Below are 21,140 nucleotides of genomic sequence, written 5' to 3'. Positions count from 1 at the left end.
ACAGCCCTACGTCCACCACTTAAGACTGCCTGCTAGCAACTGGCTGGTCGAATGCACGTGTATTGTTTACGGTTGTTAGTTCAAGCTGCCATCATAGTGATTGCACTGACGTCACTTATACGGCAGCAATTAAATCAATCTCGCAACGTTTTGGAAGAATGGTAGGTGCTGAGCTCTTCCCGCAACGACGAAAATTGCATCACGTTCTTATCAGGAAACATTATGTAGTATAAATATAAAGTTAAAAATAATGCATAAGTCAACTGCTTGTAGTGTGCAGGGTTCTTTTCAAAAAAATTTCAAATGTGTGTGAAATCTTACGGGACTTAACTGCTAAAGTCATCAGTCCCTAAGCTTACACACTACTTAACCTAAATTAACCTAAGGACAAACAAACATACCCGTGCAGGGTTTTTTTGAGTGCACTCATCACAATGAAACGGCGAAACCGGTGTGCTTATTTTATGGATCCCATTATCGTACATCTCTGGGAGTTTATTTAACCGTCGCCCTACAGTCCCGAATGTACCTTCCCACACCTGTGTCTGTTGTGCAATTGAATGGACTCCATTCATGTCGACGGGCAGTTCCACACTGTGAGCTTTCAGGGCTCTGCTAGCACTAACCGCTTATATGAAATTCATAATGTACATCTTTAATGAGTCACTATATGCTGCATCCTTAGCGAAGTCTGTAGCATATTTGACATACAGGAAGACGTTTGTTTAATACTTGCAATAAATACGTATACCTGCGAACCAGCTGCAAATGAAATTACCAAAACCGTGTTTAAAGTGAATAGTCAGATAATAACGTCTCCGTGTAGTCCAGAGAGTGCAGATAATTACAGTGGCTCTTTGGACAGAGAGAATTTTGTCGCACACCGCCCTACGACGATATAGCTGCTCGCATGAAGAGCTGCGATGGTCGTAACACTTGAATCCTTGTCTGAAAGAAAATTCAAACTGATGTAAAACCAGTCTATTCGAAGAAGAACTGCCTCATTCTACAGGTCAAGGAAAGATTACGCTGGCTACAACATCAACTGCGGTTTTACACAGGAAGATCATCGACATAATTCCTCCTTTTATAAATCCGCACCCCCTGACATAAAAGCAATCTAAACTCTTAAATACCTCTCTGAGCCTATTACATTAGGTCTTCCCATCTGTTCTTCGTCGTATGTCATAGTTATGTCCTTAGTTCATTGAAACCTGATTAATATTCTCAATTTACTCTCCGGAACGTGCAGCAGTTATGAAGTGGTGGGGAGGTGGTAGGGTGAATAGTAAGGCTCTGGGTCAATAAAAGCATACTGTATAGAATTTTAACAAGTATTTACTAACGAAATAAACAAATACTAAACCTGAATATGGAAGCAATCATGGCTCTCGAGAAAGCTCCTTGCAAGGCAGAATACATAGGTACTACAATTCCCCACCGAGAAAGTAATTTATGAAGACGGTTACTACTCTTTTAGCACCATAGACAAATATAATCTTAATAACAACTTTAAAATCTTACGGCATATTAAAAAAATTGAATACCAAAATTTTACAAATGAACAAGGCCTTCCGGCAAATGAATAAATAATAACAACAAAAAATACAACGTGTATGGCCAATGACGACTTGTAAGTTTACTGTAAGTGGGACACGTCAGAATTGTACTTAACATCAACACAACACCAAAATGGAATGTAGGCGTGGTCCACTGATATAAGAAAAATAATTTTATGTCAGAATTCTCCAGCAATGGCGCATCCATTGATTACCCAGGCACGGGCGAAGACGTTCCCGCAGAGCAGTTGCTAACGAATTTGCATGAGCGTAGCTCAGATATGGCTCGTGTAAAGCTCAAGTGAGAATACCCCCCGTATTTCTGTACAGTAGGTCCACTGCACCCAAGAAACTTCATTTATTGTTGTAATCAGACATTTCGTCACGCCCTGCCCATGACCAGTACTTAGAGATTAGGACTACTTTTGGCACTGATACACCTACACAATATGTTATTTTTCTGTTTTACTCCAACACGTTATGTAGCTATAACTCCATTTTCAAGGACTACATACTTTTTTTTTTGTCGTTACATCGATTCATCGATTCTAGCCGGCCACTGTGGCCGAGCGGTTCTAGGAGCTTCTGTCTGGAACCACGCTGCTAATACGGTCGCAGGTTCGAATCCGGCCTCGGGAAAGGATGTGTGTGATGTCCTTAGGTTAGTTAGGTTTAAGTAGTTCTAGGTCTAGGGGATTGATGACCTCAAATTTTAAGTCTCATAGTGCTTAGAGCCATTTGAACCACTTGAAAATCGATTCTAGTTTATCATCTCCATTTGACCACAAAAGTTTCACCTGTGTTTCCAGAATGATATTTCCACTCTGCAGCGGAGTGTGCGCTGATATGAAACTTCCTGGCACATTAAAACTGTGTGCCGGACCGAGACTCGAACTCGGGACCGAGTTCGGGTTCGAGTCTCGGTCCGGCACACAGTTTTAATCTGCCAGGAAGTTTCAGTTTGTTATGTCTGTGACTGTACAATACTATGAAACTGGACTAAGCTATGTGATTGTAACCAGAGCAAAACCTGAGGTTGCGCTACACTCCAAACGGGTGCAATCACAATCGGTGGAGTTGCAGGTCCCTGAAGTTCTTAGAGAGAAATTAAATCGTCCAGATGATCAGCAGTGTCAAAGGTTGTGAAGAATTTCGTCCTGTTGCTCATCGCATTGCGCAGTGTGTGTGAATCAACGTCTCACGGGAATAGATGGTTTCACTGACGCCTTTCACACCACCCCCTGCGTCCTTTTCACGTGTGTACTGAACAGCGGTGTTTCCGAAGCGTTTTCCTCGGCCACGGTGGTGTTGAACAGCATTGTGGGGAAATCCGGTGTCAGTCTGACATCATTAAACCCTTACACCTCAGATGAACTGAGCTCTGGCCCATTTTCTGCTTGTGTTGACATCTTGATGTTTAAAGCGCCACTGAGACCTAGGATGATGTCACAGAGCGCCACGCTTTTGCTCCGTTACAGAAAAAGGTTGTAGGCACCTTTGAGTCAAATTTCAAACTTCTACTTCGTAATGGGAGACAATTACGGGGTTGCGAAGAATAGACACTTAAATTGCGTTGCGCAGTTGATATACAGAGTGAAGAAAAATTCGCACGCTCGGACTTTGCATCGCAATTCGTCACATACTGCCCATAAAAAAATATCTCTCACAAAATTTCGTCTCGGGCAGTAAACGGACGTTAAAGACTGGCAGACTGGCAACACTAGCATCACGTGTATAGTAACTACCTCTGCCAGGGGGCAATTGTAGTGCTGTGCAGTTAGTGCAGTGGATAGCGTTTTGGATTAGCATGCAGGAGGTCAAGGAATCGATTCTGGGTTGAGGCTTACTTGTTTTATTTCGCTAAAAGTAGTCTGCATAGTATTATATCTTCTGTCGTAATCGGCATACAGCGATTGCATTGGGCTTTCTAACAAACTCTGAGTACAGAAATGGAAGTACAATCGTTTTCACTGGTCAGCTTTTACAGAAGCCTTCTGCACGTCGTGGACGGGAATTGTTTCATGCCACTGTATCTACTAGGTTCAAAAAATGGTTCAAATGGCTCTGAGCACTATGGGACTTAACATCTATGGTCATCAGTACCCTAGAACTTAGAACTACTTAAACATAACTAACCTAAGGACATCACACAACACCCAGTCATCACGTATCTACTAGGTTCCAAACCTGTTTTCTCTGCACCCTGCCCCAATTGTCCCAGCGAAATTACTTGCAAAGCACGTTGCTAGCCCTACTGGTGACGTACGGCCGTAGCGAAATGTAATGGACCTGAACGTGGCAAGAATAGTAGTTGGTATTATTCAATTGGACCATTAGGGGAGGGTACAGATAAACCAAGTTTGGAATCTAGTAGATGCACTGGCGCGAAACAATTCGTGTGCACGACATGCAAAAGATTTCTTTGAAAGCTAACCAATGAAAACTATTGTATTTCCATTTCTGTGTTCATACTACATAACTGCAGATGTTTTGCAGAAGACCCACTGTGATCTGTGTATGACGATTAAGACGCCAGATACCGTTCCACGCAGACTACTTTTAGCAAATAAGAACAAATAAGCTTCAACCCAGAATCGAACCCTCAACCTCCTGCTTGCTAACCCAAAACGCTATTCATTACACCAGCTGCACAGCGTTGGTGCTGTATCCTGGCAGAGGTAGTTACTATATGGGTGATTGTAGTGTTGCCAGATTGCCAACATTTAATGTCTATTTATTGCCCAAAATATGCGCAGGACGTAATTTTGTGAGCGACATTTTTGTATTTCCAGTATCTGAGGAATCGTGTTGCTGATTTTTCTTCACTCTGTATATTGAAATTAATAACAGTAACGTCCTTTACATTTGTCACATAAGAAGCCAAGTAAAAAATATAAGGTTTCCTTGAAACTTCCCGTTTCCTTAACCGTCGCAATAAGACGAGAAAACATCCATTTTGAATGTAGGGCCTTGTCAGGATTTCACTCCCCATAGTGTTCTTGTGCCCAAGTACCATTACGCCTACCTTCAATCACAATAAAAGAAAAGTAATGATAACGAAGATTTTAGCCAGTAACTGGTTGTTTGTTGGTTGTTTTTTTGGGGAAGGAGACCAGACAGCGAGGTCATCGGTCTCATCGGATTAGGGAAGGAAGTCGGCCGTGCCCTTTGAAAGGAACCATCCCGGCATTTGCCTGGAGCGATTTAGGGAAATCACGGAAAACCTAAATCAGGATGGCCGGACGCGGGATTGAACCGTCGTCCTCCCGAATGCGAGTCCAGTGTCTAACCACTGCGCCACCTCTCTCGGTCTTTTAGTCAGTAACTACCTCTGGTATACACAACCTATCGTTTGAAAGTACTGCAGTACTATACCACATGCCTTGTAATAAGATAAAGTTATTTCAAATGATTTGCTGTTAACTTACGTTCTCGACAAATAAATAGCACTTCTGCCATATATTGTCGTTGTACATTCTACTGACACAAACCTTCAAGTGAAGGCTGTTGACTGAAAGACACATGTGCATTTGCCTTGCTCTTCCCTTTGTTTTCTTTCAACTCCAGCAAGTGGACGAGCTGCTCCGGATACTTGCACTGTGTGCTATTACGGAAGAGTGAAAGTCATGTGTTGCGTTTTTAATGAGTTGTTGGTCACGTTAATGGTACACTATGACGAGGTTTTGAATAAGTCTTGAGATGAGGAAGTGGATCACCGAATAAAATATATAGGATGATATTTAAAAAGTACTGCTGTTCATGTCATTATAACGAACAAAGATACAAGAAAGGCAGTCATGCTGCTTAATGACGCCCTGGTAGCCATACAACATTTGATTGATACATTTTTTTTTTAATTTTGCCTCTGGACGCAATATTACTTGGGGTCGTCCGAGACAAACAGGGCATTCTGAACAACTGAGGTACACAGTTCCCAAGTTCACGTGGTTCATTACACTCTAAGCTATATTCCGCCTGATAACGACGGTAAGTTAAAACCAGTCGTAGCAGAAAGAAGTCTTATTCAATTCCAACTTGTGGTGGCACAGAAAAACTTCTTTCAAATATAGTAAGATCAGGAAAGGAGGACTCTGAGAACGCCTGGTGCACCTGCGAAGATAATGACGTGCAAGATGCTGGTCCAACCTGCGTCAAAGCACCGTTCCATTGTTTGGAGACTTCGTCCAGCAGGCCTTAACTGCAGACATCGAATAAATTCACTAACGCGCTTATAGGTTCCCATATGAGTATACAAGTGACGTAAATGGAAATCTCTAGAAAAAAATCCGACTTTTTTCTCGTGAAAGCCTTAGATAAATGTAGCAACAGTTCTGCTGCCTCCACCGCATATCTTGCATAAGGGTTATGAGAATAAGATGAGAGAGATTAGGATTCGGGTGGATAAGTGGAAACAATCGTTTTTCCCTCGCTCCAGACGCAAATAGAATTGGCAGTGTGATATGAAGTACCCTCCACCACACTCTTTACAGGGTTTTAACTAAGTTTATACGTAGGTGTAACATATCGAATTTTACAAAGCAAATGCTATTTTCTTTACGGGCCCTAAACTACAAAGGGATAAAAACAATGCTTTCTAGTTCAGGACCTTCCACCGTACGAATGTTGCCAGTGTAGCTTGAGGCACCTGATTGAAAGACAACGGGAGAAGAGGTTAGAACGATTCTAATTTTACGTAGCTTAGATCCTTTTCAAATATCTCTCCAACTGAAGTTTAATTTTTAATGCGGTATAAATTAAGAGTTGTGGAGAATTATCAGTGTAGTTAAACTGAATTGCGGCCTAAATAGCATATTCTGCTACAAGTAAAAATATACTATTAGCGGAATATATTACAGTCGGCCACAAATTTTAAGCGAACATAAATTCTATCCCCCGGAAATCCGAGTATATAACTATATTCAGTTTGCATTCCATATTGGAAATCTGATTGGAAGCATCTCGCATTAATGGAAGTGACCTTAATACCAGTTTTATGCAAATCCTAAATAAATACGGGTCTCTGGAGAATTATAGACAGAAGTAAATGGCATATGTACATTAGTCCATTTTAAACAGCATACAGAATTAAGTCACAGCTATTGACGTAGATATTACTGTCTTAAAATGGAAAACCCTAGGCTGTGAAGTTGAAAGGTCTCTGTTGGATTCCTTTCATGTTTGATTTCTTAAATCTGTTGTCATTTATGGAATAAATTCCTCTTCTAAATTTACTGTGGCGTTTCTGACTATCTGGGAGGAGACTGAGTAGTGGAACGTGTTACCTTTACACGTAAACAAGAACGATCTGTCACACTACTACACTTTAAAACACAGTTTATATGTAATTCATGTCACACAGTCTCATACGGAACCTACATCCGCTTTCTGTTATATACTGTATATGATAAGATACTGTCATCCCCCTTCCCTTCTGTGTGAGAGGATGAATGATCAAATGTGTTTGTAGTTGCATGCTTGAGGGTAGCAGACAAGGCTGTCTGCTAGAGAACAGTAGGACCAACGTCAGAACAGGTAGCTACGCTTTCTTAAAGCAGAGAGGTTTCTATCCTTAGTATGGTTCTGTCCGTCCGTTGTCATGTTGGTATAGGAAGCTGCCCCTCTGGCCCCTTCCGTTTGTCTTTGTGAGCCACCCTCAGGAAGCACGCTCGGCAGTAGGCAGTTGCTGTGGGACCGTGGCGAGCGTCTGAAGTGGTAAGATCTCCGGCTAAGCGCGTGTCTGCTAAGTCCATAGGACAATGGATTTGTTAAGTTCAGCCTAACTGAAAATTTAATCATCTTTATTTCGGGTTTAGCTCTAAAATATCTAAGGTTATCTTAAATTGCAGCGTAGTGTAATTCTCATGTGAAGTTCATATTATTTTCCGGTTGTTGCTTTGTTACTACTTTGTGAGTAAAGTGGAACCACGTGTTGATCAGTAACTCTAACTAAGTTCATCAATCTTAAATGTGAATGCTTGTGTGATTATAACGTCTCGTCTTGACAATATTTTACAATATAGCAACTTTTCTTTATGCTTTTCTTTATGTTCAACCCACGTGGAGTGTACTTTGCGAGACCAGTACCACGTGCTTATATAACTGTTTGACCCATCAGGTTAATAGTAAGACGTTAGTAACCAGTTCAAGGTTTTTCTTTTGTCAATTGCTTTTCGATCGAATTTATTTTAATTATCAAAATTACTGTGGAGTTATACGCTTTCTGTAAACCGAGTGACCACGTGGAGCATGTGGTGTAATCATCAAAGTAGCCTTCAGCTATTCCTTTTGGGAAGATTTTACAAAGAGTTAATATGAATTTAGTATACCAGTGTGTGGTAATTACATGACGGACAGGATTGTGTTACGAACGTAATTTCTTTGGGTGAAAACTGAATCTGTTGGTTGTGGTTAATTTCTCCTTGCTTATGTTTCAACGTTCTTTGGGTGTTGTTTTGTGAATGCAGGGTTGTATGCAGTCTCCCAATCTTGGCTCCATATTTGACGTGTTCCGTAAGATTAAAATCTCACATTTTTACAATCCTTAAACAAGGCACCCGCTCAGTTATAACTCACGTATAATATGCTGAAATTTCAATGAACAATCTTAAAAAAAATTTCCAAATATAAACTGATTTCTTTCTTTTTATTTAAATTCTCCTTTTTATATATAGATATATTACCGGTTGTTGTATGACTGTAAAAGATTATAATCAATGTTAGTCTGTTTGGGAATTTGGTAAACTTAGACTAGATACCTGATGAAACAGTTGCTTAGTAATACAAGATTAACTTCGCCAGACAGCTCACAGCTTTTAACCCGCTTTTATTCTACTATTAGCACCCGATTTCAGCATAGCAAATTCATGTAGCAATATTACACATGGCGACCCTGTTCTGTGATTCCGCTAGACTCTGGAATCTCTGAGACGTTAGATTGCAAGCGTTGTATAATCTTAATTTTTTTTCCTTACAGCGCTCAAACAACTTCTGCGTTGTTTCTGAGGAGACTTTCTAAAGATTCACTGCGTTGTTGAGCGGCGTTGTGTTGTTTGTCTTGTTGTTTTGTTTTCTATATTTGTGTGTTTTATATGTGTGTATGGTTTTTTTTTTCTCGCTTGTAAATTCCACTATTTCGATCAAAGATAAAAATTTGTTTTGCGTGTGAAAAAGTGAGTACTAGGTTGGGTACCTTTCGTGTAACTGTCGAAATTTTTGGGGGATACATTTACTGTGATTAGTGTGTTGCGTACTGGGTATAAATTTAACGAATGCAGACACGTAACCAAACTAAAAGTAAGCGGTCCGACAACTTAAGCAACATGGACCAAGGGGATAATTTGATTTCGAATGTTAACGCGTCGGGCGGTTCCGAAAATGCAATGGGAAATACTTCAGACGAAATGCAGAACAGCACGAACGGGCTCACATCAGAGCCACAAATTAATTTGACTCCTACTAACCAAAATGATTTGGCAGAACTCATGAAAGCCTTATTGCAACAAAATAAAGAAAACGCACAGAAATCTGAAAAATCGATCCGCGAGCTAGGGGAACAAATGACGCAGAAATCTGAAAAATCAATCCGAGAGCTAGGCGAACAAATGACGCAGAAATCTGAAAAACGATTCGCGAGCTAGGCGAACAAATAGACGAAAAACTAATCCTGCAGACAAATAAAGTCGACAAGTCGATGCAGAGAGTATCCGATGATATCTCACAAAGAATAAACAATCTGGCAAGTGAAATAAAAAGTGATATTATGAAAGAATTAGGCCGTACATTTGAACAAATCGATGATCGTCTGCAAGCCTTAGAACAGAGCAAGCGGAGTCGCGATGCCGAATCTAAAGAAAGCGAAAAACGGCTACTTAGGAATTTCCAAGAGCTGAGGGAAGAATGCCAAAGGGAATATCAGCAGGTACTCTCGAGGGTCCAAGAGGCAGAAACGCATTGTCCCATGTCCGTTAGCAACACAATAGCGGACAACAGTTTAGCGATCCACGCGTTGGAACAGCAAGTAGAACAATTGAAGCAGACTGGGGCGGAGGACAAGAGACAAATAGATGATAAGATTGCGGCATTAGCGGACATTGTAGGCACGATGAAGCTGACGGAAAGCGAGAACAATACTACACCGGTAGCGGCCGCAGAGACCGAAGAAGTGCGTTCGCTTCTGAGATTTCAGAAGGGACAGTTCGAAGTGAACAGGCAAAACAAAGCTGTAACAGGCGAATTACAAGAACGCGTGGCGCATCTGGAAAACCGCATGGCGTCTGATTCCGAACTCGCCAATAGCACTAAAAATAGCCGCACGAACAGTGCAGAGAGGGACTCCGGCCACGAGGGAGATTTTGACGACAGGGAAGAATGTAATTTAAGGGGCAGACATGAGAGACATAGAAACATTCAAGGGCCTCGACAGGAGGAAATGCGGGGATTTGATTTCAAACATTTCCTTACGGTAAGAAAGTTTGAGATATTCCGAAATTCGCAAAAAGGAATACATCCACGAGCATGGCTCGAGCAATTTGAGTTCTGTCTTCCTCCCGACTGGGCAAGTTCACATAAGATAGAATATATGTGTAGCTATTTGGAAGGCGAACCGGCGATTCGCATGAGGTCGGCAGCGCGTCACTGCAACTCCACTCGGGAGTTTCGACAAGCCTTTCTCTCCGCCTATTGGTCGGAAGCGGCACAAGATAGGGTCAAACATGGCATAATTATGCTGCCAAATTTGAACCAGTCTGGTTTCGGCAGCCCTGCACGCCTATTCGACCACATGCTGCAGGCAAATCAATTTTTATACGATCCATACGGGCCTGCGGAACTAATTAGGATATGCATCACCAAATTGCCGATGCACTTGCGGCACGTCATTCTTGCGGGACGACGCAAAGAGGACGTCGAAACGTTTAAAACACTTCTCCAAGAGTTGGAATATAATACAGCAGAATGCCCGCCTAATCAGGCACAAAGTTATTACGGGGCACAGCAGCGCGACCGCAGTCGTGGCCGTATTACTAATCAACGGCGTGACTGGTCGTCGCGACGCGAACGAAACAATAATCGGGACCGGCCGTATAGAAACTGGGGTAACAGTCGCGAACACAGGTGGAACAACGGAAATGATCGAGGACGTGGACAAGATCGTGAACGCTACAGGTACGGCAACCAGAATCGATATCACGGTGAACACGGTGGGAATAGGACTGTAGGCGGAGCACCTCATGATGTTGAAATTCGGCCGGCCAATCCTAGACATAATCCAGCAAATGGAAATGAACAAAACCGGCAATGACAAACGATCAGCGCAGAAGGCGCCCAATCAGAACAAATGAGCGACATGGCAAATAAATAGAAAGGACAGTGAGAAGTAGAGAGGACGGTGAGGAGAAAGAATTGATTAGTTTAAATTTGTGACGTATGCATTTTGAATAATATGTTGGTAAAAATAATGATAAAGATGTTTCTATGTGATTGATTGAAGTGATGTATTTAATTTTTTTTCTTTCCTTGTGCAATTAGGATTTAGGTTGGTTCAAATGTGAAGATAAAAGGTTTCTTTGTGAACGAGTGAGATGCTGTTCATGTTTTTTTTGTGTAAATTGAAAAGAGTCGCTCCTGAGGGAAGCAAGATCTGTGCTGAATTAATGCATAACTCAGGGGAATATCCGATCTGTGGGTATTATGGGTCTGGCAAACCCAGGTCCCCAGCTGTTAGTAGCCTTGTTTCCGATTTTCTGCTTTCAGTGCTACTATCTATCTATTACTATTCTATATCTGTCAGTATAAATGAGGATCTCTTTCTATAGTATGCGTGCTGTATGAATATTTTAAGATAGGAGAACTCTGCGAAAGGAATGAGTAAGTTCAGAATCTTGAAAACAGGATGCGATAAAACGATTGTTTAACCATTGGCTTCCCAATATGCGATGATATGTTAATATTGATGATATATGTATTTTTTGTTCTTTATAGCTGAGTACGTAAAGTGCTGTCTGTGGATTTCGTAAGTATATTGATTCCCTTCAAGGTGAAAGAAGAATTGTGGTTTGTGTAATTTACGTGGCTCTGAAATATTATAATGGCAGTCAATACGAGCAGTTTTTCAGCAAATGGAGAATGGTACAGAAATATGGATCCTTTCTGTAGTCATGATTGATGTTGAGCCAAAGCCTGGAAAACTTATTCTGCGTTAATACTTGTCCCAGAAAAGCGACGTTTATGTGTTTTGCTGATGCTGTGAGCATTACAGCTTACTGTTTTTGCTGGTGCGGGATGCACTGCAGCCTATATGATTTGTACTGAGGAAATTTCCCACTTGAATGTAGAGGAAGAGTAAATAATTTTGATTATGGGACCGAAGGAAAGCTTGGTTTAAGGTAATAAGGATGAAGCAAAACATTTGTCATTTAAACTACAGGAGGATTCGGATCTTTTGTATCTGTTGTGAGTTCAACATGTTAAGATGAAACTGTTTTACAGAATAGAGGAGACCACAATTTTGCCATTCATGAGAAATGAATCCAGAATAACCACCACAGGCGAAATAACTGATTTGGAAGCGAAAGGTAACTTAAAGAAGGAACGAAATCGAAGCAAAATGGGTAAGAAAATGTAGTATAACCTGTATAGTGCAGACATTTTTACCGTTCTCAGAGCCATCTGTGTGATTAATTCTTGTGATAACGTAATTTTAGATGAAATTTTCTTACTGTTTTATGTGTGAATATATGAGTATGATAAATGTATAATTGCGAGTCTCTTTTCAGGTGTGCGAACCGGTATAAATGTTTTGGTGTGTAAATAACCATTGTTCTTTTTACTGTGTATGTTTAAGGAAAGTTTCTCCATATTTATCATGTGACAAGACGTATGCCGCGAGCGTCAAGAAGAGGACGAATTAGAACAATGTTGTAGTGGTATATACACGGTGTTGAAATAGCATTGAAGTAGCTTATTGGCTTAACTATTAGTGGATAGAAGTAGAATATTGAGTAATGCATGTTTATGGGTAGTTAGTTTGTAGAATAGACAACAGGTGTGCATGTATGTGTGTGTAAATAACATGTGAACCCTATGCTGTCCTGACCTATACTTGCACAAGGCATAATCCTATTCATTTTAGTGAATTAGTAAGTAGCACTTGCTTTATTAAAACGTAAGTGAACCACATTAGTGATGTGGATTTAAATATTATATTGTTAGTTCATTTAATTCTTATTTTTTTTACATTGTAAAGTCATTTCATTTTTATTCTTTTACATTGTCAAGTCATTTAAATTTTATTTTATATTGTCGATTCATCTAATTAAAAAAAAAAATTAAGTCTCACGTTTGTTCTTAAAAATTGTGAAAGACAATACTAAGTGGTATTATGTATGACATTGTGTAATCACATAACTACGATAAAAAATTTTTCTGTGAATGCAGTTGAGAACGTGAAAGCGAACCGGCTAAACTCTTACGAGACAGCGGGAGCAGCCGGACTAGTTGTAAACTGGCGGGTTTCCCAGCGGGGGACGCTGTCAACCGGGACACTTCGGGAGCGCGGCCGACAACAAAAGAAGGTACGCGGCAAACACTTTCCCTTGCACCTGGAGCTAATGGGCGGCCGCCCCGGGCGACCCTTCCTCGAGGCGATGACCTGAGATGGGCGAGCGGTCCACCGCGCGGAAATCCATCTGCTGGCAACGCACCACACGCACGCGACCGTGACGAGACGGCCGCGGAGAAACAACACAAGGGGCGTGGAGCCTTTTGACAGGTACTGTCCAGAGAAACTTGCAGACGTCAACGACGCCTATCGACATCTCCTGACGGATGCCCACTGTCAAGCGACAGTAAATCATGCTTCGATGTTCTCTGGTCGCTAAGGGTGGCACAAAAGAAGAGCCACTAAGTGCCATCCTTGCCCAGGAATATCAACCTGGCGTGTCAATCGAGGATACCGCACGAATTTGACAACACAAACATGGAACCAAATCGAGATGTACGTGACACAGACCACCAAGAGAAACTTCATGAGAGGGCAGAGACGGCGGGATTGCACGCAACAGATGGACAAAAAATCCCTGCTGACAGCTGCGGCGACGCACCCCCTTCCCCTCCCCTTATATTGTGCCTCGGAACAGTGGAACTAGTGAGTGTATCAGTGAACAGTGATTATACGGTTCTTAGTTCAATGCATATGCGTGTGTTTCTGTCACAGAAACTTTGACTCGTGTGTTTTGCAGGGATTCGATTTATTGGTGTTTACTAGACTGACTCTTGTATTTTGCAGGTGTTCTATTTATTAATTTTTTTTAGACTTTGACTCTCGTATTTTGCAGGTGTTCTATTTATTAATTTTTTTTAGACTCTGACTCTCGTATTTTGCAGGTGTTCTATTTATTGTTTATTTTAGACTTTGACTCTTGTATTTTGCAGGTGTTTTATTTATTGGTGTTTTTTAATTAGATATTGACTATTGTACTGTTTTATTGATCAATGTTTGTTCTTGTGTGATGTATTAGATTTGTGTTATTTTGTTTCGTAAATTCATTCATGTGGCATTGCTTCGTTTATCAGTCAGATTGCTATTCATTCTCATTGGACTGTGATCGATTAGCCTTTGCATGGGGCATATTTATAGTGAGGAACCCCTTAAGGGTAACAATCACATAATTAATTGTATTTTCAGTATAATGACACAGTGCTCATTGTTTGCTAACTAACTGAAATATAGTAGAGTGATTAAATTAATGCCACATAGTTATGTTAATTCTACAAATTATAAGTTTTATAAGATATAGAATTTTTTTTGCGATAACCACTTTGTAAAACATGTTTTTTTTCTTATCAATTTTTGCTTTTGCGGATTGTGCATTGTAATGTTCTGCTTTATAATACTGATGTTATTTCATGTTCTTTTTTAATTGCTGTGGCACCTTTGCTATTTTCATAAATTTTGCTTGTTAATAAACAGTCATAAATTTGCCTGTGATCAGTTGGCTCTTGCAATGAGCAAATACTGGTGAACTCCATAAGGGTAACAACCAGAAATTGTTTTCATATTAATGACACAGGAACCATTGTTTTTACTTGCTGACCGAATTAGGTCTACACTATCTTTTAAATAGGTGTCACAGATTGTGTTTTTTTTTTTTTTGTTTGAAATTAGTAGATTTTAAAGATTTGTTGAATTTATTGTGTTTTAGCAAGTAGCTGGTGACCTTTTGCCTTTTCTTTACACTTTTGGTTTAAGTAGGGTGTGAGAAGCCTGCTTGGGAATGTCCTAGCATGGCCAGAAAATTCCCTGCACAGTCTTTTCCCGGAGGGTTGGGGTTATGAAAGGTCTCTGTTGGATTCCTTTCATGTTTGATTTCTTAAATCTGTTGTCATTTATGAAATAAATTCCTCTTCTAAATTTACTGTGGCGTTTCTGACTATCTGCGAGGAGACTGAGTAGTGGAACGTGTTACCTTTACACGTAAACAAGAACGATCTGTCACACTACTACACTTTAAAACACAGTTTATATGTAATTCATGTCACACAGTCTCATACGGAACCTACATCCGCTTTCTGTTATATACTGTATATGATAAGATACTGTCATCCCCCTTCCCTTCTGTGTGAGAGGATGAATGATCAAATGTGTTTGTAGTTGCATGCTTGAGGGTAGCAGACAAGGCTGTCTGCTAGAGAACAGTAGGACCAACGTCGGAACAGGTAGCTACGCTTTCTTAAAGCAGAGAGGTTTCTATCCTTAGTATGGTTCTGTCCGTCCGTTGTCATGTTGGTATAGGAAGCTGCCCCTCTGGCCCCTTCCGTTTGTCTTTGTGAGCCACCCTCAGGAAGCACGCTCGGCAGTAGGCAGTTGCTGTGGGACTGTGGCGAGCGTCTGAAGTGGTAAGATCTCCGGCTAAGCGCGTGTCTGCTAAGTCCATAGGACAATGGATTTTTTAAGTTCAGCCTAACTGAAAATTTAATCATCTTTATTTCGGGTTTAGCTCTAAAATATCTAAGGTTATCTTAAATTGCAGCGTAGTGTAATTCTCGTGTGAAGTTCATATTATTTTCCGGTTGTTGCTTTGTTACTACTTTGTGAGTAAAGTGGAACCACGTGTTGATCAGTAACTCTAACTAAGTTCATCAATCTTAAATGTGAATGCTTGTGTGATTATAACGTCTCGTCTTGACAATATTTTACAATATAGCAACTTTTCTTTATGCTTTTCTTTATGTTCAACCCACGTGGAGTGTACTTTGCGAGACCAGTACCACGTGCTTATATAACTGTTTGACCCATCAGGTTAATAGTAAGACGTTAGTAACCAGTTCAAGGTTTTTCTTTTGTCAATTGCTTTTCGATCGAATTTATTTTAATTATCAAAATTACTGTGGAGTTATACGCTTTCTGTAAACCGAGTGACCACGTGGAGCATGTGGTGTAATCATCAAAGTAGCCTTCAGCTATTCCTTTTGGGAAGATTTTACAAAGAGTTAATGTGAATTTAGTATACCAGTGTGTGGTAATTACATGACGGACAGGATTGTGTTACGAACGTAATTTCTTTGGGTGAAAACTGAATCTGTTGGTTGTGGTTAATTTCTCCTTGCTTATGTTTCAACGTTCTTTGGGTGTTGTTTTGTGAATGCAGGGTTGTATGCAGCCTCCCAATCTTGGCTCCATATTTGATGTGTTCCGTAAGATTAAAATCTCACATTTTTACAATCCTTAAACAAGGCACCAGCTCAGTTATAACTCACGTATAATATACTGAAATTTCAATGAACAATCTTAAAATAAATTTCCAAATATAAACTGATTTCTTTCTTTTTATTTAAATTCTCCTTTTTATATATAGATATATTACCGGTTGTTGTATGACTGTAAAAGATTATAATCAATGTTAGTCTGTTTGGGAATTTGGTAAACTTAGACTAGATACCTGATGAAACAGTTGCTTAGTAATACAAGATTAACTTCGCCAGACAGCTCACAGCTTTTAACCCGCTTTTATTCTACTATTAGCACCCGATTTCAGCATAGCAAATTCATGTAGCAATATTACAAAGTGAGTCAACAGAAAGCAGCAGTTTATATTCAGACTCACAGAGTTGAAAACAATTACCTTCATAGGATCGTTGGATCAAACACATTTTCCTTAGCTCTATTCATCAGGTTCGTCGGCAGTGAGGTAAGATATGGGAGTATCTCGAGGATACGACATGAATTACATTTTCAACACAGTGCCTCTATCCTGTCTGAATAGTTTGTGTCTTAAGTTAACCATTTTTATCTTCAAGTTCTTTGTCTTCAGCAATATCGGTGCTATATTACCCACTGCTGACTTTCTAAGGACAGAAAGTGGAAGAAAAGTCGTCACCATTCAGTATTGTGAAAAATGGTCTCAAAAATAAAGCATATGTAATCCTTTACTACTTGAATAAGGTATTTATTTTTTCTACGGTTACATGGTTCTTTGAAGGAGCCTGATATACTAATGAATTTTTGCTGTGCTGTCCAATCCCATGACTTAACTATATTATGGGCAATACTTTCAATGAGTCTCTACCCGTCCCTGTCTATGAATCGTCTTATACCGATACAGGAACTATGTTACCTTTATCTCTTATGAATTCTTCAGTTGTTCATTAACGGGTGTCTGACTACTATTCCAACATTCTGTTGGCTACTTTCGTATCTGTCAATGGAAGCATCATTATGTTGTATATCTGTGAGTCGTGCCGTGGATCTGTCATCCTTATTCCAGTTTTAATCATTTGGGCAACTTTCTAGACTTCCGCTGTATCCTTCCGCCTTTCGTCTGACCATTTTATAACGTTCTAGGCGAGACGTTTGGATACTCTACTTTTTATGTTGCAACTTCATCAAATTTGTAACTTTAGCCTTGAGAGGTACTCGTCTAGTGATTGTATATTATGTCCAATAGTAATTTGTGTTATCGTAGTTATTCGTTGATTACCTGCAGCTGATTTTGTATCGTTATGTCGGTGACAAAAGAGGTAGACGTTTGATCCCTAAATAGATAGTACGTAAAGTTGACGGTAATAAATACTTCTGAGTCGCAAAAAAAAAAACGAAACAAGGATAATTATAAAATTTTAGTGTTCTTCCACGAATTCGTCAGCTGATATATCCATCACCATGGAGGCTACCAGACGTTGTGAGTTTACAAGGCTGAACCATGAGGAGGCTGAAGCAGTGACGGGACTTCATTTTGCGGTCTTGAAGCAGCTTAGACTTGGCAGGGAGCGAGAAGCGAGCAAACACTGAGTGGAGAACGACCCTAGAAATTCCCGGAGGTGAGCTAACGATCAAATCAGCGACTGGCGACTGGCCAAATGCAGATATGTCATCTTCTTTCGGCGAAATACAGGATGGCCAGAATGAAACTGGCCTGGAAAATATATTTAACACTGATGCGGAATTAACCCTTGTTAGTGAACATACAACGCTGAAAACCATGTTTTGAGTGCAGCAGTAGGTTACTTAGTTATTTCGTGTTCCATGAACCACTGGCATGATAAATGGTAGTGATATGGAACGAGTCATGTTATATTCACATCACAAAATATTTTGTAAATATACCTATATGCTGATCGTCTACAAGTGTTTCTTTTTTTTAAAAAAAAAAAAAAGCAGGCTTACAGGTGTGAGATAGTAATAAATTACCATCGTTTACACATTACATTAATAGAAATTCTTCTGCGGAACAGAAGGAGTTCTCAAGGAAAAACATTTTGAGTTTGTTCTCAAATTTTTCTTTACTGGGTGTCAGACATTTTATGTCAGTGGGTAATTGATCAAAAATTTTGCTTGCAGTATTATGTGTCCCTTTTTTTACTAAATACAACCTTAATATGCCGTAATGAATGCCATTTTTTCTTTTGATATTGTAGTTATATACACAATTGTTCCTTGGAACTAGTATGCCAACTTACTTATTTGTCTCTCCCCAAGATCGACATTGATTCTAAGTGAAAATGTGGCTGAACTGAGATGTTTTAGGAAGTCCAAAATGTGATTTTACCTGTTTAAATGTCCGCCTGCTTAGCTGGGTGGTAACGTGCTCGCCTCCCATACATGTGGGCCCAGGTTCGATTCCCGGCCGGGTTTGAGATTTTCTACTCTCGGGGACTGGGTGTTGTGTTGTCCGCATCATCATTTCATCCTCATCGCCGGCTCACAAGTAGCCCGAAGTGGCGTCGACTGAAATAAGACTTGCACTTGGCGGCCGAACTTCCCCGAATAGGGGACTCCACGCCAATGATGCCATTCGCTCATTTCATTTCCTGTTTAAATTCTCGTCGATATGGACACCCAGGAATTTTTCAGTTTCCACCCTATTTGTTATTTCACTACGTATAACGCTTATCATTGGTGTAGTACCCATAGATGAGCACAACTCAATATTTTGTGTCTTTCTAAAACCGAGGGTGAGACCATTCGTATAAAAACAGTCCCTCGTACTTTTTAAGAACAAGTTTACCATTTCCTCTGTTGTTGAGTGTATGTTTGGATTGACTGCAATTCAAGTGTCACCTGCAAAAAAAAAAAAAAAATTCTGCTTGTTGTATATTAGATGCAAGATTGTTTACAGATACCAGGGGCGTCCAATTAATAATGTAATTTCCTTAAAGCAGGTTGGCTAGAAAACCCTTTTTCTGACCATAATTTCCGTTCAATGAGATGGCCTTACGCTACGTTACTGGGTGCGCCTGTGTGCCCGTATGGTACTACTCTACCGGTCGACGTTGGAGCCTTCGTTGGGCCAGACACGTGGAAGGAACTCTGAAGGTGCGAGATCTAAGCTGTATGGTGGATGTGGAGGAAAACCATTCCAATGTAATTTTATGACCACCTCTCGGATACGCAGTCTTCTGTGAGGCCTTGCGTTGTCAAGGAGAAAGAGACGTTCGTTTGCATTTTTGTGGTGACAAACACGCTGCAGTCGTTAACTCAACTTCACAGCTGTGCGCGGCCGGCCGACACGCGGGACATCGGACAGGTTTGTCTGACATTGTTGCGATGAAGACAGGTGCCTCGTCGAACGACTCACCTTTGCCATGTTTCTTTAGACATTCCGCAAGCGCCTATGAATATATGTGAAACTCAGTGATAGCTCTCTGACTGAATGCACCTCTGATACAGACGCCATTGTGAAGGCTACATACAGCGCCGCCACCTATTGGAGCTTCATGAAACTATTGGGGGAGGGGGGGGGTTGAAGTGGGAATGTTCCATGATGTCCCACAACATGTTCTGCATTTTTTCCTATCGAAATTGTCATAGAAACAACTGTGTTTCTATGACCTCGTATGAGGAACAATAGCGGGTCTAAGACTGAGCCTTGGGGAACTCCATACGTGATTTCTCTCCAGTCAGAATAAGTCCCCAAACTACATTGGTTGAATTATTAAGTACAGTGTTCTGCATTCTTGTGGTTAGATATGACATTATCGACTGGTTGGCTGTACTACCAATACCACAAAACTTTTGCTTAACTAAGAGTTGTGATACACAGTCTGTTGCCTTTGCATGTACATCTCTCACATGCTCTGTGCCGAGGACACTGCTGGCTCACCAGGTGAATGCAACACAAAATGAAGCTCACGGAAAAGCAGCGTGAGTTCATCGTAGAGAGTTATGCGAAGCACTGTTGGTAGGAAAATTGTGCGTAACCATATACGACTGAAGAGAGTAAGACTGGAAGTGTTTTGATCAAATCTCTAGCAAAATCTGTAATGCAAGAAACAAAATAACGTGCAACTTGTGTGATGTTAATTAAGCTGGGTCAATCCCGCATCGGTCTTATTGTAAATATTGTCCGCACCAGTTTGATTTTTACAATCCTGTATTACACACAATCTTACTAAAAAAGTCCTAAAATTTATTATAATGGAACTACATAATAACTCAGAACAACAGAATAGTAAGTACACCATACGCAAATGTGTTAAAAATTGGCGCACTTACCGAATATGTTCAAAAAGTGGACGTCTCCTCCAAAATAAAACCTATATGAGCCTACATGTGCGTGTATTCACTCCTTCTCCTTTTCAGAGAAGTGATGACTTCCTTAGCTGCCTAATCACCAGGGACGATTACTGGCTATGTCGGTATGACCACGAGCAAGGCAAGGATTGGAAACATTTCACCACCGCCGTAAAACCCAATCGCCCTGAGTGGTTTTTGGGAGTACTACGATTAGTGCCAATTGATTATATTCTTAAGGGGCAAATCGTCATAGAACTACAATGTGGAAATTTCCTGGGTAAGCTTACAGAAGTCTATCAAGACGAAGACTCACAGTAAGCTGTTTTTGATCCACCACCACGTCCCGGCTCGTCACTCGCAGAGCACGCTGCTTCTTTGGACTGTCAAATTCTTCCTCATCGCCTGTATTGTCCTGACATTTCATGCTGTGATTTTTACTTCTTTCCTCGGATGTAGAAATCATTGCGAGGCAGGCATTTCTAGATCGACGACCGAGATGATTTTCGAAGTGGAACGTATCCTCAATAGCAAAAATGAAGACTTCTACAATCAAGGTTTCCACCAAACTATCC

This window comes from Schistocerca americana, chromosome 2, assembly GCF_021461395.2.
Source record: "Schistocerca americana isolate TAMUIC-IGC-003095 chromosome 2, iqSchAmer2.1, whole genome shotgun sequence".
In the NCBI taxonomy this organism is placed as follows: domain Eukaryota; kingdom Metazoa; phylum Arthropoda; class Insecta; order Orthoptera; family Acrididae; genus Schistocerca; species Schistocerca americana.
This window is presented reverse-complemented; position numbering follows the sequence as displayed.